The sequence below is a fragment of the Sus scrofa genome, chromosome 4, assembly GCF_054392235.1.
Source record: "Sus scrofa isolate SSC_HxYL_T2T_F1_AM1 chromosome 4, Sscrofa_HxYL_maternal_Yorkshire_Landrace_v2.0, whole genome shotgun sequence".
In the NCBI taxonomy this organism is placed as follows: Eukaryota; Metazoa; Chordata; class Mammalia; order Artiodactyla; family Suidae; genus Sus; species Sus scrofa.
Genome location: NC_139386.1, coordinates 120,878,426 through 120,903,012, shown reverse-complemented (window position 1 = coordinate 120,903,012; position 24,587 = coordinate 120,878,426). Strand labels below are relative to the sequence as shown.

Here is a 24,587-nt window from a genome sequence, read left to right as displayed (position 1 = left end):
AGTTGATTGAATTTAAAAATTTTTCAATATTCGTTTTAGATTTGATATTCTGGAAACAGTATGCAACAAAGAGCATTTAAAAATATCACAGTCTTAATGAGATTTGACAAGAAAAGCAGTGTGATCTTTCTATCTTAGATTTAAAAATAAGTCTTGGAATTTTTGAGATAGGAGTTCTCATGTGGTTCAGTGTGCTAAGAGTCTGGTGTTGCCACAGCAGTGGCTTGGGTCACTGCTGCACTGCAAGTTCAATCCCCGGCCAGGATTTTCCCCATGACACAAGTTTGGCCAAATAATATTGAGATAATTGGGAGAAATTTGAATATGTACAATATATAATGTACTAATGATCCTAATATTTTATAAAAAATAAAATATCACAGTCTTTTTCAACACCAAAATTAATTTTGTTGGTATGTGGATATTGTTGAAATTTCATATACTGTGGAAATTTATGTTCTTTTGTGTTTTTAATAGCAACCAGGGCAGTGATGGTTAAATGCTACATTCTCCAAAATGTTAATTTAAAACAATTATATGAACTTTAAGAAAGTGTATTATTTATTCATGTATTTGGCATATTTTATTTGCAGACTTGCAATATACATTGAATTACCACCTCAATATAAAGATTGGGAAAAACAAGTATCTGCCATTAACAAGCTCACAGTTTCTTGATAGTCCACCTGACAAATTAATTTTACTATTTTCAGAAAATGCTTGTCAAAATAGGTCACTAGGGAATATATTATAAAATAACAAACTGCAATGGAAAAAATAATCTGAAAATTAAATGTAACCTTAAGAATGGGTAAATCTTAAAATTAACAATGTAGAAGTTGTCGTCTAAAACTATAGAATCTAAGCAGGTAGAGGGTTATGGAAAATTCCACCCAGGATGAAGTGAGTCTAGAAATCCAGTTCCATTACTTCAAAGATCTGTTATTATGGGACAACCTAAATATGGGGGAAAAAAATTTGATCATGAAACCAAACTGACTCCTTTCTTTGTGACTAATACTCTATTTCTGGAAAATATGCATTTCAAAGCACCATGAAGAGCTGAAATTATGAAAGAGGAATTCAAAGGTTTGAAAGCTCAGCTGGTCTGAGGTGAGGAAAAGAATGTGGGGTTTGAAACACCAAAATAAATTACTCTAGGCATAAACTCTGGGAAATCAAGGACCATACCCTAGGACGACCCTTTTATGGTTTAGGATTTACTGAATATTACTATTTATGATTATTGAATTTAAATTTCATACCCTTTATTATTTAGTCAAAAGTTTTTTTGTTCTATACTAAATCCTTTTTGGATGAAAATAATTAGTTTGAAATGACTTCATTATTTTCCCCAAAGTGAATTCATTAGTTTCCTATTAACAAAACTCTTCATTTTATTTAGTATTAGCATAAACACATTTATGGAAACATGATATGCATTTTAAGAATAAAGGTAGCCATATATAACGAATGTTTTAAACTAGGATGGTCTTTTGAGACACCAAAATGAAATCTGTTGCTATGTTAGTATTTTGTTGAAATGTTAAAGCATGTCCTTAATATTTGTCAAATATTAACTATGTCCTTAATATTTATCAAAATGTGATAAATATATTTTGAATGCTTAGCTTTGAGTCAGACAAATATTTTCAATTAGTACTCCAGGAGTCAAATCTCCTAATTTAAATCAGCGTCATTAAAGCGATCATCTCTGTCAGAAAAAAATTAAAGTTAGCACATCTGCAAGGCAATGTAGTTCACCAAGTCCCACATTCTACAGGCAGACGGCCCAAACAAACAAAAAGTAAATAAATAAAATAATTAATGTCACTTTTAGCCATTTGTGCTGAAGCACAGTATTGCTCTTTGCTTGAATGGTGCTAGTGGAAGGAGTTCAAAAACAGGAAATGAAAGGGGAAAAAAGAGGCTCTTTCATGAATTACTGAATCTTTAGACACCAAACTGCCTTCACCTTTGAATTCTCTGCTTGTAAAAAATCTATTTTATCTTTGGTCTGGAAAAATGAAAAATGTATAAATTAATAATCGGATATAATTATCAGTTTCATCTTGATAATCCTGCCTTGTCAAAGTTCGTCTGGAGAGAGAATCTAAAGAAAATAGCTCCCTATTTACAATTTCTCTCTGAAAGATGTCATTTCTCAAAGAGGTGAAAAATAGCCTAATTTCATGTACAGATGAAAGATTTTTACACATTTTTAAGGGCTCCAGTGTGGGGGGAAATTAGAACTGTTAATAGAAAACTATGTTTTGGTTTTCTAATTTCCATGAAATTTCTTAAATTATTATTTTTTTAATTTCAAGGTCCTTAAATGGAAGGAAAAAATGCATTTTTAGTGCATGGCCTGTTTTTAATTCTTTCCACCCTACTTCAGTTGACTGCAAGCATGCAAAGAAACCAAAAAACTATTTCACACTCAATGTACTGTAGGAAGGGAGTGGTGGTAGTGGTCAGAGAGTGGGACTTGTAGTTCCATTTTTTGAATTCTATTTCTGGCTTATCCCTGGCAAACCCTGTGGTTTTGTGATAGTTACTTATATGGTCATAGAGGGGTTTGCCTATCTAAGAACTGGATGTTGCAAGCGCTCTGGCCTAAGGGGTAATATTAGAGATTTGTATTCAATTCTCTACACAATGTGAACTAGTATTTTAAACTTGTCACCTGACCCCCACCTCTTGTGATATAATCCTTAAAATGTTTTATTCCAGGTTTATCTTCATAATGTTCTCTTGCACCTACCACGTCTAATATCCACCAGATGTTGAAGTTATGCCCATCATCCATATCCAGGCTACATCTCATTGCATCCTAATTACTAAAGTCCATTTGGCTATGAGAAACAGGAATCCCGCCCTGATTAGGTTAGGCCACAAAGAAAATTTTTTGAAAGTGTTCATCAGCATCTCACTAAAGCTAAAGAGAAACTGATTAACCAAGCACTAGAGGACAAGCAAATTAGAGTAGATTCTGGTATTTAGGGAAAAAAAATTATGCATTTTTTCCACTGAGATATTGTCAATAGTATGGTTCTGCTTCCATGATTCCACACATTCTTTTCTCTCAATTCTATATTCCAAATACCTAGAGAAAGACTGATTGGAATGGTAACATGGAAGGCATGAATTCTAAATCAGTTCTCTGTAGCCAGAGCTCAAGATTTTTTTATTTAGCAGAATGACTTTCACAGTGGTCATGTATGTACAAGAGAAAAGGCAATTCCCAGAAATGATTCTTGGGCAGATAAAACTATAGGTCTCCAGTATATCCACCATTCATCCATCATTCAACATATCTATTGACTTCTCATCACGTACCAGATACTGTGGTACAGGCTTAGAACACAAATGCAAATAGAATGGCATCTTTGCCTTCAAAGAATATCTGACCTATGTGGAAGGAAGACAAAAAAAACCATACACTGTTAACTACTACAAGACGGTTGTGAAAAGAAATTACATGTAGTGAGAAAGGATAAAGAGGAGAACAACTAATTTCCCTGAAAAGAGCATGGAAGTTATATCAGATAGAATTGCCTCAGATTGCAAATAACAGAAAACCAAGCTACGACCACTCTAAGAAAGGTAGGTTTTTTTGTTTTCTTGTTTGTTTTGTTTTGTTTTGAATTACAGAGCAATAATTCTGAAGGTATATGGCTTTTGATATTAGGTCAACAGTTCAGTGAGTGATGTCAAGGTCTTTCCCTCATGGCCATATTAAGCTGTTGGAACTCAGCCTGAAAGTCAGCAAGGTCTGTTTTATGAAGAAAACAAAACAAAACAAAACTTTCTTCAAACACCCCAGCTGATATGTGTTTACTTCTCATGGTTATGGGATCAACTACAGATGTAAAGGAGGATTTTTAAAAGTGAGCATTTGCTTTCCCTCAAACCTTTAAAGACCTTGATATCCTCACACCCGAGGGACCATGAGAGATTGTTTCTTCAAAAACATCGCAGGCAGTTTGACTTCCTCTCCTGTGTTCCCCTCTCATTTTCCAATCTGTATTCACCGCCACCTATAAACATGCTGCATGCCTTTGCATGACCTCCAAGAGCTCCTCTCCATCACAGTCTTCACAGTCTCTCTCAACTCTCCTGTCTCATGACAAGGGAGTACTCCTTCATCTCAAGCTCTTCACAGAATGTACACTTCTCTTTGACTGAAATTGAGTATCAGACTTTTCCTCTTTGTTTCTCAGCTGCTGATTGGCATCATTAGTTCTCCATCACTACATAAAAATTCATGCAAAACGATGCTGCTATGTACTTTGATTATCAAAGATTTTGCCATTGCTTTAGGATTTTCTTCTCCATTTTAACTTCTGCCATTGTCCCAGAAGGATTATAAAACCCAATTGGATAACCAGTGCAACACATTGCTCTTTGCCCAGGTGGGTGGCCCAGTTAGGCTCTGCTAAAACCCCAATAGGTTAGGCACTGGTAAAACAGTTTCTCCTGGGAGAAAACCTTATTAAGAAAAACATGTGTGCTTCAGCATGGCTCCTTTTCCCCTTTCCCTGCCAGAAGCATGAGTAGATTTGTCTCCAATATTCACCGTGAGAACCTGGTAGAATGCCTGGAGCTAAAAATCGCAAAGTGTGGGTTTTATGACTGGGTCCCCCTGGAGTTTTTGACTCTCAGAATTTTCCACACTAAGCCTCCAGCAATTCATCAGTTACAGTTTAGGTTTTCCTATGCTAGTACTGGTTCCTGCTGGGGTTTCTACTTGCTGGTTTCTGCTCAAGTTATGATTCTCTGTATCTGCCTGTCTCTCTAATTTGGGGTCTAGAAGTTTGCTTTGTGACTTCGTTTCCCTGACGAATTTAAGAGTTGTTGATTTTTCAGTTTGTTCAACTTCTTATTTGTTGTTAGGAAGAATTTTCAAGCCCCTCACATATGGAAACTGGAAGTCTGTAACTTTAATTTTTGGTGACCTATCTCATGGTGGAAATCTATCTTCATAGATCAAATTCCAGTATTTTCCTGAAGTGTTCTCTTTTTATTTTTTCTTACACTGAGTAGTTGGAATTTCTGGGTATAATTTTCCAAAAGTTAAAAAGGACTAAAAGTCCTTATATTTAACAAAATACTCCTAGACATTCTTTCAATGTTCTCCAAATTTTGTTTAATATCTACAAAGAACAAAGACTTAGGCACTGGTGATATTGTTGTAATGAAAACTGATATATGATCCACCAACAACAATCCTGGGCATATATCCAGACAAAACTTTCATTCAAAAAGATACATTCACCCCTATATTCATGACAGCACTATTCACAAAAGCCAAGTCATGGAAACAACCTAAATGTCCATTAACAGATGAATGGATTAAGAAGATGTGACACACACACACACACACACACACACACACACAGTGGAATACTACTCAGCCATAAAAAATAAAATAATGCCATTTGCAGCAACAGGGATGCAACAAGAGATTATCATACTAAGAGAAATAAGTCAGACAGAGAAAGACAAAGACAAACACCATATGATGCCACTTATATGTGGAATCTAAAATATGGCGCAAATGAACCGATCTACAAAGTAGAGACAGAATTGTGGTTGCCAAGGGGAAAGAAGGAGGGAGTGGGATAGACTGGGAGTTTGGGATTAGTAGATGCAAACTATTACATTTAGAATAAGTAAACAACAAAGGCCTACTGTATAGTACAGGGAACTATATCCAATCTCCTGGGATAGACCATGATGGAAAATAATATTTAAAAAAGAATATATATGTGTCACTCAGTCATATATATATATGACGAGTCACTTTGCTGTACAGCAGAAATTGGCACAACATTGTAAATCATCTGTACTTCAAGAAAAAATTTTTTAAAAAAAAGGGGTAAAAAAAAAAAAAACCTGACAAAAAGCCCCGTTCTATCTGGAGTTTTCTTTCTAGGAGACAGAAAATAAAGAAGGTACATACGCTATGCATTATATTAAATAATGCAAGAGCCATAGAGGAAAAATAAATCTGGAAAGGGGGTTATGAAATGTGTTTATGAAATTTCAGATGGCACAATAAGGGACAGTCTCACTGAGAAAGGGTATTTAAAACAAGGAGTAAGTGAGAGAGCCTGCAAATAATGTGAGGACAAGTGCAAAGTCCCTGAGGCAAGAATATGTATTACAGTTTAGAGAGACAGTGTGACTAGTACGGAGAGACCCATGAGACCCTGAAGGCTGTAACAATTAAGTACTCTGATTTTTTATCTGGGCAAGATGGAATGCCATGGAGAATTCTAAGCAAAAGAGTGCCATTGTTATGTTTTAACAAAATCACTCTGACTGCTTTGGTGGGAATAGAATGCCAGGCATCTTTGGACAGAAATAGGGAAGACTATTAGGAGGCTATTGCAAAAATCTAGGTGAAAGATTATGGAAACTTGGACTACAGTGGCAGCAATGGAATGGGAGATGTTGCAGAAATATTCTGAAGGCAGAAAGGCTTCCTAGGATCAAAAATTCCAAAATTACTATAATATGATACAAGGGAGTGTTACTTTAATACATTACTCTAATGTGATTAATTTCAGTGTGATTTGAAATAGTTTATTTGAAACCCCATTTTACACACATACTAAAACAATAGTATTCTATTTCTCTTTTTGATTATTATAATACTTAGGTATAACAGATTCATTGCTTTTTGGTTTTTAGTTTGGGTTTTTTGGGGGTTTTTTGGTTTGCTTTTTTTCTGTTTTGCATTTTTTATTGCATACTTTTTCAAAATTTTATTTGTTTTATGATTTTTATTTTTTCCATTATAGTTGATTTACAGTGTTCTGTCAGTTTTGCTTTATAGGGTTGCAAGTGCAGCATATGGAAGTTTCCAGGCTAAGGGTTGAATCAGAGCTACAGCTGCTGGCCTATGCCACAGCCACAGCCACACCCACGCTGGATCCGAGCAGCATCTGTGACTACACTGCAGCTCATGGCAATGCAAGATTCTTAACCCTCCAAGCAGGGCCAGGGATTGAACTCACATCCTCATGGACACTAGTTGACTCATTTCCACTGAGCCACAATAGGAACTCCTCGTTGGTTTTTTAAATTAGGTTTGAGGAATAAACACCAGTTTATTTTTTAAATAAATGAGCTACCAGTTTTCAAATGGAGACAATACTTAGAGAACATTTTCATGTGTTTTTGTATTTTTACAAAACAGTAAAAGAAAATCACACTAAATCTGCAGTTGTATTAAGTTAATTCATGTCATTTTCCTCCAAAGTTTCACTATCAATAAATGTATAACCTAAGTCAGTGTTCTGAATAATTCTCCCATTTGTCAAGTTTCTTGTGTATATTTGTAATTGCTGGAGTAAAACTAAAACAGGAAATGTGAAAAATCTGACAGTCATCTTAATTTTCTCAGTGGCAAAATGCCAATAAAAGCATTTAGAAATTTACAATTATACATTTAGCAAATGATACCAGTAGATTTAAAAGCAGTGGAATTTTTTTGGTAATCTTTTTTAAAAAAAATAAAATATAGTGTATTTATACTACAAACCAAAAAAAAAAAAAAAAACAGCTCCAATAATTTTTACAAAATGAGCTTATCCATGTAGCCAAAACTCAGACAAAAAATTGTAAAATAGGAAAACTGATTGTAAGAATGCCTTCTGGTAACCCTTCTGATCATCACCCTCCCTCAACAGTAAACCACTATTCTGATTTCTAACATAAATTAGTTTCTCCCATTTTTTTTTTAACTTTACAGAAGTGGCATCATACAGTATATGTTATTATTCATATATACTTCTTTCACCCAACAATGTATTTGTGACATTCACCATTGTTATTTATATAATTGTAGTTTGTTTATTCTCATTGTTGGATATGGTATTCCATTATAAATCTATCACAATTTATCCATTCTGCCATTGACAGAGATTTGGGTTGTTTCCATTTGGGGCTATTATCTATAGGTCCACATACTTCAGTGATCATAACTCAAAGTTCTGCTGAATAGATACTCAGTAGTAAAAGTGCTGGGTTACAGGTAATGTGAATGTTCGATTTTGTAGATACCATATACTTCCATAGCTATAGCAGCACTTTACACTTCCAGCAGCAGTGTATGAAAGTCCCAGTAGTGTAAAGTATTTTAAATGCACATGTAAAGCATAATTTTTCCTTATTATTAATTTAGGCACTCTTTGTATGAACCATAAACTTCTAACTATTATTCTTTCATTTGTCATGATCTGCCCCAGGTGGATATCAAATAGATTGGGTCAAGTTAATTTTGTTGATTGCAAGTAAATTTTTCTCTCAATTGGTTAATCTGCCTTTTTGTTAGGTGTGGTTCTCCATATAATTGTGAATGTTACTATGTGAATAAAAAGGTTTTTTTTTAAATATATACAAATTCTATCTTTACCATCTCTTCCTATCAAAAAAAGTCTTGTCATTAGTTGTCACCATGCCCTCAAATGACTTCTAATACTTTATCCTGAGAGTTTTCTACTTCTATGTGCAGTTTTCCTTCTTTTATACAGCTAGCTAGACAGACATAATATATATAACACATATATTTGATATGTTACATATGATACATATATATGTATTATATGTACAATATATTATACATACAAACTTGTATATGTGTATAATATTGAGTACTTCCTGTGTGACTGCTCTGTGCTGGGCACACCTGGAGGAACAATCACAGGTGAAAATGGCCACTTACACTGATGAACAAAGTACAAGGAAATCAAATTATTACTTTTTCCACTCTAGCTTCCTTTCAAAAAGAGTTCTATGCTAAGGTATTGTTCACAATTCCTTCATTAGTAAAAGACTGGGCAAAACTTCTGGGCTTACCTTTTCTGATAGGAGTTAAAACCAGCCATCCCAAGAGCACTTCAGGAAATCCAAAGCATGCTTAACCCAGCAACAAAATGACTCATTTTCTTCTGGAGAATCGGTTTCCATCAATCAGTTAAATAGGTATCCTTTAGTAGAAAGCAACCTGCCTAAGGGCAAAATTTTCTTAAGTTAGATTGTCATTCCTGGCAAACTTTGTTTGGAACATACATTTAGGATGACCCCATAAGCTCACAAATTATATTATAAAATTGAATGGCCTTTTAAAATAGGGCAGTATTTTAAGAAGTATTATGGTGATTTTATAGAAAATAAAATCCTTAAGAAGAAATATTGGCTTCTAGCATATTTGGATCCAGGGCCAGCAATTGGAGGCTTTGTTAGGAGGTAGCTAGAATTGTTTTAAGCCAACCTCAGGATGACTTTCACACTGATCCAGAGACATTTACAAAATGAGACTATTAAAGAAAAATTAATTAGGGTAACTCTTCTCAATCCTTCCCAAATTGAAAAACACATTTGTTGATATTAATATTCCCTAGTAGAGCCATATTTGCTAGGTGATGATAGAGGATAATAAAAAGTAATTCTAGCTTCAATCTTAAGATCCCCAACATTTTAAAAAGGAATAAGAGGCAGAATAAAGTTAACTGCAACTCAAGACATTAAATGCTGCTTTGATAGAATTAAAATCAAGCTCTACTTTCTAGTAACAACTTGTTTTCAAAATCTATTGTAGAACATCCTATTAGGGCTAACAGGACCTTAAACTTTGGAAGACGTTGGCAACAAAGAGATAATATTGATTTTTCTAATTCATGTACATGAAATATTTTACATTTATTTAGATATTTGATTATTTTCATGAGAATATTATTGCTTTCAATATGCAGTTGATTTTGTTAGGAAAGTACTTTTACAGGCTGGAGGAGGTACAACCGAGACCAGCTCAGCAGGATGGGGCTGAAGAATGGGTGCTGTGGAACTTAAGGAAAAAACCAACCCCAAATAAAACACCAACACAAAGCAAAATACAGAGACAGAGACAGTAAAGTTGGGAACCTGGGGGACTCAAGGTCTCTAGGACCAAGAGCCCCGCCTCAAGAAACCACACCGCTTTTATTTTACTCTTTTGATGAGATCACATGAGGAGGGGCTATGGGTGGATAATCAAGCAAGAAGATTGGAAAAACATGTTTTGTGACATCTCCCCCTTTTTGTTTTTACAGGAGGACAAAAACAGATCCCGCTAACTTCCTTTCTTCACTACTTCCCAAATCGCTTGCTTCCCACATCTATAGACAGAATGTGAGTCCAAGTTAAGTCTCAGAGTCCAAGTTAAGTCTCACATAGAACTCCTTGGGCTTCTGCCATGTGTAGACTGACCAGCTTCCAGGGGTGGCCAGAGCAGGGCTTAGCATTCTCTGACCATGGTGAAGGGAGTCTCTGGAACTTGACCATAAGGGGATTCTCAAGGTGCTGCACAGCCTCCCAGGTGTCCATGTCAGCCACGGATGCAGACCTCTTGAGTATAATGTGGTAGCAGAGGATGGTTCCAGAGGGTAATAACTGTAAACTTTATATCAGTTGGGGTTCTATGCGACCCTTAATTTACAAATGTTAATCAATAGCCACATCAAAGAATGTATCAAAGCCCACATTCTCAATCCCCACCCCCGAGTTGGAGACTCTAACTGTGGGAAAAGGGGCGATGACCACTCTAACTTCTTCCTGCTGAAAAGGGATGTCGTTAGGGAAAACAGGTCTCCACTCATGGAACAGTCAAGTGGGCCTTGATACATTGCTTTGGATACCCCTTCTATCAACATTTGAACATTAATAGCTCTTAATCAAGATGTAATGAAGCAAGAAATACAATTAATTATAGAAGGTCTGAATAAAAGGATAAAGATCACAATGAACACGGCAAAAGAAACATTTTCACCAGGAAGAGGAGGTCAGCTAGTTCCACAAAGCAGCTCCAAAAGCTGGAGCTGGACAGGACAGCTCATGAATCTACTGTTGAAGATCTAACAGGGAATGAGACACGTTCTATGAACAATTATGGCAATACAACATTTAGATTTTATAATAACAAGGCCTTAGTTAAGGAAATGCAGAAACCTTCATTAGGCTCCATTGGCCTTTTTTTTTTTTCTAATTTTATTTTTTGGGGCGTTCTATTAACCATGGTCTGTGAAATAACAAGATTGTGAACTGAAAGGAAATAATATATTGTTCAGATTAACCTATTTTCCATGAGCTTCATTAATCACCAGGTTTTAATACTAATAAAAGCTTTACATTTGACTGACATACACTATCATTTTGCTAAAATGTGAGGGATTGCTGAGTAGTTATGTTGTGAGCCACATGGGAAGTCCTCCATTGCCATGTGAATTGAGGCTTTAACTTCTTACAAAATATCTCTTTCTAAAAGAGTTGGAGTCTGGAACAATCGGAAAGGCATTGAGAAAAGAAAATGGATTCCCAGTCACAACTCAAAGGTTGTGTAAGAAATTTTGTAACCGGCTTGCTAGAAATATAAATGTGGCAGATTAATGAGGGAGGGGCCCAGGATTGGAGAAGAGGACTGAAAAGTGGCTCCGTATTCAGGAGGAAGTCAATAGGCTGTCTTCCTATATTTAGAGTCACCGAGGGCTCCTGAGTGGTGATAAGGACAGGAGCCATTATGGAAATGTTCCGTCAGTCCTGATTCTGGGCCTGAGGGGTCAACCCCAGAGACCTTCATCTTCAGGAGCAGTCCCTCCTCCAGTGATCTCTCCACCATATGGGGCACAGCTGAGTCAAAGGGCATTCCCATTTAAAGGATCCCTCTTTTCCACAGAGGAAACAGGCTCCAGGCATAGGTCTCTGACCTGGTCCTCTCATCTTGGAAACTCCCAGGTTGACTCCCTGTTGCACCATAACTAGAGCCTCAGCCTTTTCTCTGTCTCTCTTCTTGCTCTCCTTTCATTCTTCCTGGCCCTGATTATAACATATTTGAGTTGCTACTCTGAAGAGGTGCTCCAGGTCCTGATCAGGGCCAAAAGCCAATTTTGGGAGCTTTCTCCATATATCTGGCACCAATTGAGCTATGAATTTATCCTTAAGAATTATTTGGCCCTCCATTGTTTCTGGGTTCCTTGGTATATGTTTTCTCAATGCCTTTCTGAGTCTTTCTAAGAAAGTTGATGGGCTCTCTTGTTCTTCTAGTAAACCTCTGATAGTTTTTAATGGGCTTTACTCATGAGGCTTTTAATCCCTCTACTATACAAGTAATAAAATGATTTCTATGCCAATTGTGAGAATACTCACTGCGATAGAAACCAAAGTAAAGATAGCTAGGACCAAATTATTTGGAGTGAGAGGCTTTCCTTCTCCTCTTAGTAGATTTTCAGCTTCTCGGGTTAGATCCTAACAGGTTGTAATCCATGACCTGGTGAAATACAAGCATATCCCCTACCCCATGTAATAAGTTTTCCCAGAGACCAGAAGTTTGTTAATGGATCCTGCCACCAAATCAAGGGCTGTTCAACCTGAGGAAAATTAATCTTATTTTGATCTGTATCAAAATGTCTCTCTGCAGCCGTTTTTTTTGGTCAGAGGCCAAATTTAAAAAATTTAAAGTGAATAAGGTTTTGTTTAAAAGTGTTTGTTATGACTTAACTATTTCTGTGTCTCTCCCTTTTTGTTTTTGAAGAGCCTGTTTTACATATAAATTGGCTCATTCCACAATAGCCTGTCCTTGGGGGTTGTAAGGGAGACCAGTAGAGTGAGCAATATGCCATGTATCTAGGAATATTTTAAGTTGAGAACTGATATAAGCTGGACCATTATCAGTTTTAATTGCTTGTGGGCAGGCCCATAACTGCAAAACAAGCATATAAATCACAAATACATGTTTAGCAGATTCACCAGATTGAGCAGTAGCCCAAATAAATTTAGAATAAGTGTCAATACATGAATAAATGACAATTTTCCAAAAGATGAGTAATGAGTAACATCCATTTGCCAGAGAGCATTTGGGACAAGTCCCCTAGGGTTAACTCCAGGCTCAGATTGGGAAGGATTGTTAATAATTTGACATGCAGGACATTGATGGACAATTGTTTTAGCTTTAGCCCATGTTATTCCAAATCTCTTTTTAAGGCCTCAAATATTTACATGTGTTAAATCATGAAAATGTTGAGCTTCTTGTAACACAGGTGTTACCAAGCAATCAATTTCTTTATTTCCTGCAACTAGAGGCCCAGGTAAGTTAGTATGTGTTCTGATATGAGTAATATAAAATGGATATCTTCTTTCCCTTACAACAGTTTGTAATTCTGTAAACAGTCAAATAGCAAGATAGGTAAATTTTGTTTAATGGTAGCAGTTTCAATCATTTTGGCAGCATGAACTACATATGCCGAATCAGAAAGAATATTGATAGGCTCAGGATAGTCCCTTAAGACATGGATTACAGCAGTTAGTTCAGCCTGTTGGGCAGAAAGGCCAGGTGTTTCTATAATTTTAGATTGATTAGCCACATATCCAGCCTTCCCTTTACTAGTCCCGTCAGTAAAGATCACAGGGGCTTCAATGATGGGTGAATCCTTCACCTTTTTTGGCAGAAACCATTGAGTTCGCTTTATAAATTGTAAAATAGGATTTTTTGGATAATGATTATCTATTGATCCTACATAATATGCAAAGGCAATTTGCCAACCTGTATATATAGGTTTTGAAAACAATGTTGGATTTCCTTAACAGTTAAACTAACAATTGCATGATTCAAATCTTTTCTGGACATTTTTACACAACGAGTACGACCTTTTAGAATAAATTGTGCCATCAGGTCCAGGTACGGAGACAAAGATTTTGTGACATTATTGGGAAGACAAAGCCACTCGAGACTATTTTCTAATTGTATCAATATTCCTGTGGGAGAATGAGGAGAGGGTATAATTACTAACTGAATGGGCTGTTTTAGATTGACCTGACTTAGTTGGGAATTTTGTATTTTACTTTCAATCTTTTCTAGTTCCTCTTCCACTTCTGCAGTTAGAGAGCGGGGGCTGTTTAATTTAGAATCTCCCCTAAGTAAGGAGAAAAGATTTGACAATTCATATGTAGGAATCCCCAAATAAGGTCAGAGCCAATTAAAGTCAGAGCCAATTAATATCTCCTAACAGTTTTTGTAAATCATTTAATGTAGAAATTTGATCTCTTCTCAATTCTACCTTTTGAGGGTGAACAGTGGTACATTCAACCACAGTTCCCAGATATTGATATGGACTTTTCATTTGAATCTTTTCAGGAGCAATAATCAATCCTCCTCCTTTTAGACAGAATTGCAAGCATTGAAAAACTTCAGTGAGCTGCTCCTGAGAGGGTGCAGCACAAAGTATATCATCCATATAATGAACAATATAGCATATAGGAAATTGTCTTTGGACTGGGTCAACAACTGAAGCCACATAATACTGACACAAGGTAGGGCTGTTTAACATACCTTGAGGCAGGACCTTCCATTGATAACGCTTTCTAGGGGCTATATTATTTACCACTGGCACTGAAAAGCAAATTTTTCCTTATCTTCTGGGTGTAAAGGAATTGTGAAAAAGCAGTCTTTTAAGTCCAGGATAATTAACAACCAGTCAGCTGGTATCATACTAGGAGATGGGAGGCCTGGTTGAAGGGCACCCATAGGCTGAATTACAGCATTTACTCCTCTTAAATATGTTAACAATCTCCATTTTCCTGATTTTTTTCTGTATAGCAGAAAATTCCAAGGAATAAAGGATTCTTCTATATGGCCCTTCTCTAATTGTTCTTGGACAAGATTATTTAAAACCTTTAATTTTTCTGAAGAAAGAGGCCACTGATCAACCCAAACCGGCTTTTCTGTAGTTCAATTTAATTGAATAGGTTCAGGAGAAGCATAATTATTTTTATAAGCAGTGGCCACTAATGAAAAGGCCGATATCCCAAACCAGATTTGTCCATTTTAATCTCAGATTCAACAGGTCCACTCTCCCCTGATGATATCGCCCTAACCCCAGTCCAGGAATGTAACCCTGTTTCTGTAACATTTTTTGGCTTTGACGACTATATTGATCCACTGGTAGTAAGTATATTTCTGCATGCCACTGTTGTAATAAATCTCTTCCCCATAGATTGATAGGAAGTTGAGCAATGTAAGGTTTCAATCTAGCTGGCTGCCCACCTGGTCCATCACAATTAAGCCATTGGGCACTCTTTTTGAGGCTCTCTGCTTTTCCTAACCCAGTGACTTCAATATTGGCTGGGTGAAGAGGCCAGGTGTCTGGCCAATGTAAATGGCTAATGATTGAAACATCATCCCCAGTATCAATCATTCCTCTAAAAGACTTCCCATTTATGATAACTTGACAAGTGGGTCATTCCTCTAGGACCCTTTCTGATAAAAACACTTCCGCTCCTCCTGTGGTATTGAATCCCTTCTGTCTAAAATTATTCCTCTCTTTATTCTTCTGTACTCTAGGTAAAATTAAGATTTGAGCAATCCAATCCCCTTTTTTAATTTTCCAAGGAATCACAGTGGAAACCATCACTTGTACTTTATCATGCCCTATTATTATCCAGTATCCCGGTATGAACTCAAACTCCTTGTTCTGTTAGCCCTGCCCTTCCTATTATCAATCCTACCATATCTGTTGGTAATAGATTTTCCAATTTAGTTGTAATAGAAGTAGGAGTTTCACTAGGAAAGAGAATTAAATCCTGTAAACTAGGGAGATCTACTGGGATGGTGAATGCTCGTGCAGAGCATAGTCCCAGGGACTCTTGCATCAGTTGAGAGTTTGGCTCCTATTCTGAATGGGGAAAACTTCCTTGGTTGACAGGGCTGGAAGCTTGCCCCAAGGGTGGCTTCCGACAAGGGGGTTCCATCTTTATGAAAGATGGACTGGCACTTGTTAGCCCAGTGATTTCCTTTAGTATATCTTGGACATAGTTTGGGCTGTTTATATTGTTACTAGAAGGTGCCAAAGCTCTGTGAAAGAAAGTTCGGGCTTGTAGAAGAGCACGACATTGTTTTTTAGTATGTCCTGTCTTGCCACAATTAAAACACTTTTCTGAAAATTTGTCTTTAACCTTTAAATTGGCCATTGCTTGGGCTAGCATTGAGGCCTTAAAGGACTCTGTCCCCACTCCCTGACAGGCTTTAATATATTCAGCAATTTTAGCTTTTCCTTTTAAAAATCCTATGTCCTTGGAGTTCCCATCGTGGCGCAGACTCTGTCCCCACTCCCTGACAGGCTTTAATATATTCAGCAATGTTAGCTTTTCCTTTTAAAAATCCTATGTCCTTGGAGTTCCCATCGTGGCGCAGTGGTTAACGAATCTGACTAGGAACCATGAGGTTGGGGGTTCAATCCCTGCCCTTGCTCAGCGGGTTAATGATTCAGCGTTGCCGTGAGCTGTGGTATAGGCCGCAGACCTGGCTCAGATCCTGCGTTGCTGTGGCTCTGGTGTAGGCTGGCAGCTACAGCTCTGATTAGGCCCCTAGCCTGGGAACCCCCATATGCCACAGGAGTGGCCCAAGAAATGACAAAAAGACAAAAAAAAAAAATCCTATGGCCTTTTTGCAATCAGTATTTGCATTCTCATATGCTAACAATTGAAAAATAGTATCAAACACCTTAGAGTTAGTAATTTGTCATTTTAATGCCTCTTGTAAATGAGCTAGAAATTCAGTATATGGTTCCTTAGGGCCTTGTAGGATCTTTTGAATAGAAGTACTTATTTGACCCTTAGATTCAATTTTATCCCATGCCATTAAGTAACACTGTCTAATCTGTTCAATAGCCAAATCATTCATTCTCATTTGATCTTGAGGATTATTCCAAGGACCAATCCCTAACAATTGTTCCATTGTTAATCAGAAGATTTTGAGCCTGATTATGATTAGCAGTAATTTGGGCATGATCTTGCCACCAAGAATTGTAAATATTCGCCAGGTGATAGCACAGCACGGGTTAAGTTATGCCAATCAGCAGGAATCATATGATTTCCTTCAGCTACTCCCTGCATGATTCCTTTTGTAAAGGGAGAAGTAACACCATAGTTTCGAACAGCCTGTTTTAATTCTTTAAGAATTTTGAAAGGAAAGTGCTCATGAATGAACTCATAAACTCCATTATTGTTGGTGAGATCAATGTCTGGAGCCACTGTCTCCCTGACAGTTACTGGAAAGGCTAAATGTATGGCATCCAAATCACCTTCCCTTCAAGCCTGTAATATCCCCTGTTGAATGGATGATAGATGGTGTTCAGGAATAACGCTCATTTTCTTTGCAACCCTAGAAGTAGAGACTTGATGAGTCCTCATCACCTTACTCCTAATAGGAGGCAATTGAGGAATATCAGAATCAACAATTGGAGCCAAAGGCTCAGGAGCCAAATATTCTCTGATAATTTTGTTCAGGGACTGCATATTTAGGTTCTTCCAACAAAGGTGTAAACTCCCATTCTTCTTCCTCCTCTAAGTCCTCTGTGGTCTGTAGAGGTTCTAAAACTGATTTAATTAAGCTCCAAGTACTCCAAATAGACACAGGAATTGAAACACCTTCATCATGCAATATCCTAAGTTCCATACCTACCATTTCCCATATCTTTAAATCTAATGTTTCTAATGTAAGAAGTCAATCACAATGTTTCTCAATAGTCTGAAAAAGTTCCCAAAGCTTACTTTCACTTATTTTTGCACCCCCTTTTTTAAGGAGTTGTCCTAACAAATAGATGTAAGGATTATAGTTTCCTGCAATTATCTTATTTCCCATGTTACCCCGTAAATACCTGAGAGAGTGAACGTATCTGCAGGATTTCTTCAGTGTGGCCACACAAAATTCCTCCCTTCTTCTCAGGACTCCACAGCACTTACAATGAATAAAATTTCCCACTGTAGTCATGGTCCTTCATTCTTCATAGCTGCTTGTTTGCCCGCCCCACTTTGGGAGCCACTTGCCGAGAGACCAGGTCAACAGGATGGGGCTGAAGAACGGGTGCTGTGGAACTTAAGGAAAAAAACCAACCCCAAACAAAATGCCAACACAAAGCAAAACACAGAGACAGAGACAGTAAAGGTGGGAACCTGGGGGACTCAAGGTCTCTAGGACCAAGAGCCCCGCCTCAAGAAACCACACCGCTTTTATTTTACTCTTTTGATGAGATCACATGAGGAGGGGCTATGGGTGGATAATCAAGCAAGAAGATTGGAAAAACATGTCTTGCAACAGTGGCTGATCAAGCAAGAAGATTGGAAAAACCTGTTTCATGACAAGGTACTATAGTAAATTGTATTATTTTAACTTTAAAGTAAAAATTTTTATTGCTGGTATACAGAAAACAATTGCCTTTTTTAAATGATAAACTTGTATCCTGCAATCTTGAATGCCTTTTCACTATTAATTCCAGGATTATTTTTGTAGATTTTCTACAAAGGCAATTATCTCATCTGTGTATGAAGAGAGCAATTTTATTTTTCTTTACAAGCTACATATTTTCATGTTTGCCTTCTTTTATTTATTTATCTTTTATTTCTTTGTTGCACCAGCTAGAAGGACCATTATAATGTTGAACAGCAATGGAAAGATCAGATATGTTGCTTTGTGCTTGATCTTAGGGGAAAAAAGTGTTTAGGCCTAACCAATAAGTATCGCATTAGATGTAGGTTGTTAAAATATACCCTTTATTAGATTAAAGAACCCCCTTTTAATTCATAGTGGGTTTTTTTTTGGTGACAGTTTTGTTTTTTATAATTGGGTGTTGAATTTTATTAACTACTAGTTTTTATTAGCTTTATTAGTATCATAGATTATATTGATTGATGTATAAATATTGGATCAGCTTTGCATTCTGGGTGACCCTGCTGGCCATAAGTTATTATCCTTTTCATTTTGGCTGGATTAAATTGATACTATCTTGCTAAGCATTTTTTGCTTGTGTTCCTGAGGAATATTGGTCTGTAGTTTTCTTATACTGTTTTTATCTGGTTTGGATATTAGGATAATGTTAACCTCAAAGCATTAGTCAGGAAGTATCACAGACCTTCTCTTTTCCGGAAGATAATGTGGGAAATTAATATTATTTTTATTTTAAATATTTGGTTGAATTCACAAGTTAAACCATCTGAGCCTAGTGATCTATTTTTTTTTTAAAGATTTTATATTATTCACTCAAATCTTTAAGGCTATTCACCTTATCTATTCCTCCTTAAGAGATTACTTAACTTACAGGAAATTGGTCTATTTCATCTAAGTTATCAGATTTGTGGGCATTGAATTTTTTGAAGAATTCCATTTATGATATTTTAATGCCATGGGGTCAGTATAAGAATGACTCCTTTTAATTTTTTTCTCCTTTTCTTTTTTTGGCTGCTCCCACAGCATGCAGAAGTTCTGGGCCAGGAATCCTACCCCTACCATAGCTGCAACTTGAGTCACAGCAGTCAAAACTGCCAGATCCTTAACCTGTTACACCACCAGAGAACTCTACCCATTTTAATTTTTAATGCTGGTAATTTATGTACTTTCTTTTTTTCTTGGTCAGTCATTAGAAATTTATCAATTTTATTATTTTTTCCAAAAAATGTCCTTTGTTTTTGTTGATTTTCTCTATTTTTCTTCTATCAATTTCATCAAAATTGAAATTGTTCTTTATTTATTGCCTTTTCCTTGTTAGCTTTAGGTTTAATTTTCTCTTGTTTTTCTAGATTCCTCAAATAGGAACTTAGCTTACTAATTTGATATATTTCTTATTTTCTAAAATATATACTTAATGCTATAAATTTTCCTCTAAGCACCACATCCTTAAAGATTATGGGATTCTGCTGTACCCCACAAATTTTGATAAATTGTATTTTCATTATCATTTAATACAAAACACTTTTTAAAATTCTTCTTGGGACTTCTTTGACCCTTGTATTATTTAGAAGATTGTTGTTTGCTTTCCAAATATTTGGGGATTTTTTCTTGCTATCTTTATGTAGTTGATTTTCTTATTTGATTCCATTATAGACTGAGAATATATTTGATATGATCCACATTCTCTTAATTTTGTTAAGATGTGTGTTTTGTCCTAGAATGTGGTCTACCTTGTTACTTTTTCTTGCAAACTTGAGAAGAATGTTATTCTGTCTTTTATAAATGTCAATTTATCATGTTGATCTACTTAGTGATATTATAGTCATTCTTATTGATTTTCTGCCTGTTTGATCCAGCATTCATGACAGAGGAATATTGAAGTTTCCAACTGTAACAATTCTTTCTTCAGTTCTATCAGTTTTTCCTCATTTGTTTTTTCTCTTTGTTGTTTGGTGCATAAACATTTAGGATTTCATGTCTTCTTGGATAATTGACCTATCATTATAGAATTCCCCTCTTTGTCCATGATTTTTTTCTTCTAAGGTCTGCCTTCTCTGACATTAATATAGCTACCCCAGCTTTCATTAATTAAAGTTTGCATGGTACTCCTGTAAGACCTATCAGAGTCTTTATATTTAAAGTGGATTTCTTGTAGAAAATATTTGGGTTTTTTTTTAAAACTACTTTGGCAATCTGTTTTTAATTAGTAAAAAGTTACTAGTATTCAAATGTTTAAATTGTTCATATTTAAAGTCATTATTGAAATAGTTGAATTAATATTTATCATCTTTGTAATTTTATAACTTTATTCTATTCATTTTATTAGTTTTTTTCCTCTCTCTACTGCCACACATTTTTGCTATCTCTGATTTTAATTTAGCTTTTTTATGGCTGCATTTTATCTCCTCTTTTACTTTACCATTTGTACTTCTTTGAAGAAAATTTTAGTGGTTGTTTTAAAGAAGTTTGGCTAATGTATTAGTTTTTAGATCTGCCATAACAAAGTACCATAAAATATGCCTTTAAACAAAAGAAATTTATTACATCATAGTTCTAGAGCCTAGAATTCTAAAATCACTGGCACATGGCCATGCTCCACTGAAGGTTCTAGGGAACAATCTTTCCTTACCTTTTCCTAGCATCTGGTAGTTACTGGAAACCCTTGGTGTCTCTTGATTTACAAGTGCATCACTCTAATCTCTGTCTCTAAAGTCACAGGCCATTCTCCTTTTGTGCTTCCTCTGTCTCCATAGGGTACTATTCCCTCTATGACTGCATGCCCAAACTTCCCTTGTCTTATAAGAACACCATTTATTTCATTAGTGTTTAACCTAATTCAATATGATTTTGTCTTAACTTGATCACATCGACAAAGATGCTATTTGTGAGTAAGACCACATTCACATGTACTGGAATTAGGACCTGAACATTCTTTTTCAGGGATAGAATTCAACTCCCATCTACTATAATATGTCTAGATGTGGGTATTTGTAGTATATATCCTCCTTGGTATTGTTTGAGCTTTGTGGTCTGTGGTTTGATGTTTATTGCTAGTTTTGGAAACTTCTCAGCCATTATTACTTCAAATATTCTGTTTCTTTTTCTATTTCTCCCCCTTTAGTTATTTAAATTATGTGTTGCTACAACTTTTAATTTGTCCATTTCTATAGTTCCTGTTATTGCTTTCACTCTTTTTTCTCCTCTGTGAATTTTCATTTGCGAAGTTTCTACTGACGTACTTCAAATGCACTGATTCTTTTCTCAGCTAGGGATGGTCTACTGAGGAGGCATCAAAGGGTATTCTTCATTTTTGATTTCCAGCTTTTCTTTGAGAGCATCTGTCTTTCTAATTATATTGTCCATCTCTCCTTGCATGTGATATACATTTTATTAGATCCATTAACAGATTAATTTGTTATTTCACATTTCCTGTCTAATAATTCAAAAATCTGTATCATATCTGAGTCTGATTCTGATGAATGATTTGTCTCTTTAGCCTGTGCTTATCTTGCCTTTTGATATATTTTGTGTTTGTTGAAAATCAGAAATGTTGTATTTCGTATTTGGAACTGAGGTAAATAGGCCTTTAGTGTGAGGATTTATGTTTATCTGGCTGGAGTCAGGTTGTGTTTAATATTTGTTGTAATTATAGATACCTGAGGCTTCAAACACTCCTAGTCTCTCTCTCTTTTTTTAATGATGTTTATTTTTTCCATTATACTTGGTTTACAGTGTTCTATCAATTTTCTACTGTACAGCAAAGTGACCTAGTCACACATACATATTTACATTCTTTTTCTCACATTATCTTCCATCATGCTCCATCATAAGTGTTGAGATAGAGTTCCCAGTGCTATACAGCAGGATCTCATTGCTCATCCATTCCAAAGGCAATAGTTTGCATCTGTTAAGCCCAGATTCCCAGTCCATCCCACTCCCTCCCCCTTGGCAACCAGAAGTCTGTTCTCCAAGTCCATGAATTTCTTTTCTGTGGAAAGATTCATTTGTGCCATATATTAGATTCCAGATATAAGTGATATCATATGGTATTTGTCTTTCTCTCTCTGACTTCACTTAATATGATAATCTCTAGTTGCATCCATATTGCTGCAAATGGCATTGTTTTGTTCTTTTTTATGGCTGAGTAGTATTCTGTTGTGTATACATACCACTTCTTCTTAATTCAATCATCTGTTGAGGGACAATGGGGTTGTTTCCATGTCTTGGCCACTGTGAATAGTACTGCAATGAACATACAGGTGCATGTGTCTTTTTCAAGGAAAGTTTTGTCCAGATAAATGACCAAAAGTGTGTTTGCTGGATCATATGGTAGCTCTATATTTAGTTTTCTGAGGTACCTCCATACTGTTTCTCCATTAGTGGTTGAATCAATTTACATCCCCACAAATAGTGTAGAAGGGTTCCCTTTTCTCCGCACCCTCTCCAACATCTGTTATTTGTGGATTTGTTAATGATGGCCATTCTGACAGGTGTGAGGTGGTACCTCATGGTAGTTATAATTTGCATTTCTCTAATAATCAGTGATGTTAAGCACTTTTTTGTGTGCTTATTGGCCATCTGTATATCTTTGGAAAAATGTCTATTCAGGTTTTTTGCCCATTTTTCAATTGGGTTGTTGGCTTTTTCACTGTTGAATTGTACAAGTTGTTTTGGTTTGGGGGCTTTTTCTTTGTAAAGTACCTTAAAGAGATTCTTCTTTGCCTTGTAGTTCTTTTAGATGTAATCCATTGTTATTCTACTAGAGTCTTGTTGATATGGCCTATGTGTCACATTGTGAGAGAGAGGGTGTGCTGGGTAATCTACTTCAGTTAAATTGCTTAGTGGGCTTTCCACTCAGGCTGTGCATTTTGCATGGTTTTCCGTCTGGCCTCTAGTGAATGAGCTTTTATTTTCATTTTTTTTTTTTTATCTTGATCCTACTCTTTTCTCCTTCTATAGTGTTCCTATTCTATGTTCTTTGAGCCTAATTTCCTGTTTATTATATTTTTCTTAGGAAAGACTGGAAGACTGTAGGAGCTGGAGTGAGGAGGAATTCCCTTCCTACAGCCTATATAAAGTTTCAAATTTGTCTTCAGTGGAAATCTTTTCCCCTTGAAAATAGGTCTTTGTTTTGGAGAAATCAGTGACTGTGCTTGGGAATGCTTACCACCCCCCTGACCCCACCCACCAAGCTAGGGCCACCAGAGGTTATTTCTTATATCTTCACTGTCAGAACCTGAGAGAATCCTCTCTTCACAATCTAGATGGTTGGTCACTGTATTACTACCAAGATAAGATACCCTTCAGTAATCCACCCAATATTCCATGGATATGTTTTCCTCTTTAGCTAGTGGGAACAAGCACTTTCTCCCTGAATGTCTTGTGAACTCTAGTGTCATGGTGTCTGTGTACTCTAAGCCTTTTCTCCTCCATATAATGATTCTTCCTTGTTCTGCTTGGCTTTATTCTTCTGTAACAAATACTCTCCAAGTAATTATAAAGGCAGTCATAATCCATAACTCATTTGTTTCCCATTTTTCAGGGATCATTACCTTTGTTGTCTGATGTTCTAAGTCTTGAAAACTCTTGCTTCATATTTTTTTCTAGTTTTTAATTGTTTCAGGTAGGAGGGTAAATAGGATCCTTATTACACTATCTTGGTTTGGAAGCAGAAATCACTCTATTGCTTTTCTTTTTTTTTTTTTTCTTTTTTTTTTTGTTGTTGTTGTTGCTGTTGTTGTTGCTGTTGTTGCTATTTCTTGGGCCGCTCCTGCGGCATATGGAGGTTCCCAGGCTAGGGGTTGAATCGGAGCTGTAGCCACCGGCCTACGCCAGAGCCACAGCAACGCGGGATCTGAGCCGCGTCTGCAACCTACACCACAGCTCACGGCAACACCGGATGGTTAACCCACTGAGCAAGGGCAGGGACCGAACCCCGCAACCTCATGGTTCCTAGTCGGATTCGTTAACCACTGCGCCACGACGGGAACTCCCTCTATTGCTTTTTAATATGCTTTTTAAAAAGCTTATTCATATTATCAATCATCGTAAAACACAGTAAGATCCTATACTCAAAAATAATTTCAAAGATGTCAAACTGAAATATTTCTATTTGTATTCATTCCATTAGATAACGTGTATAAGCTGCTCAAGTTAGCATTGGATGATGCTATTTAGGCAGGATCAGGATTAAGGCAAGGCAAGTGGAGCACCTAGAGTGAAAAATTTAATAAGGCTTTTATTCTTAGGGACATGTAAATACATAACCTTGAGAATTAATGCCTTTGTAAGAGTGGGTATGGGAGAATGAATTCTCTTACCGCTTCTT

At 36.3% G+C, this 24,587-nt stretch overlaps 1 protein-coding gene across 2 annotated transcripts in view; it reads right to left on the bottom strand.

Moving 5' to 3' along the window:
* The window catches only part of COL11A1 (collagen type XI alpha 1 chain), a 526,061-nt gene that overhangs the window by 233,230 nt on the left and 268,244 nt on the right, over positions 1 to 24,587 (bottom strand). The window contains exons 1-2 of one of the 2 annotated variants that reach the window (XM_085023830.1): positions 17,694 to 18,021; positions 8,869 to 9,020 (exon numbers count right to left, since the gene is read on the bottom strand). The exons of the other annotated variant lie outside the window; for it this stretch is intronic. The gene's annotated coding sequence lies outside the window, so the exon portion shown is untranslated. Of the gene's footprint in view, positions 1 to 8,868; positions 9,021 to 17,693; positions 18,022 to 24,587 lie in introns of those variants that run through there. 2 annotated transcript variants of the gene reach the window in all.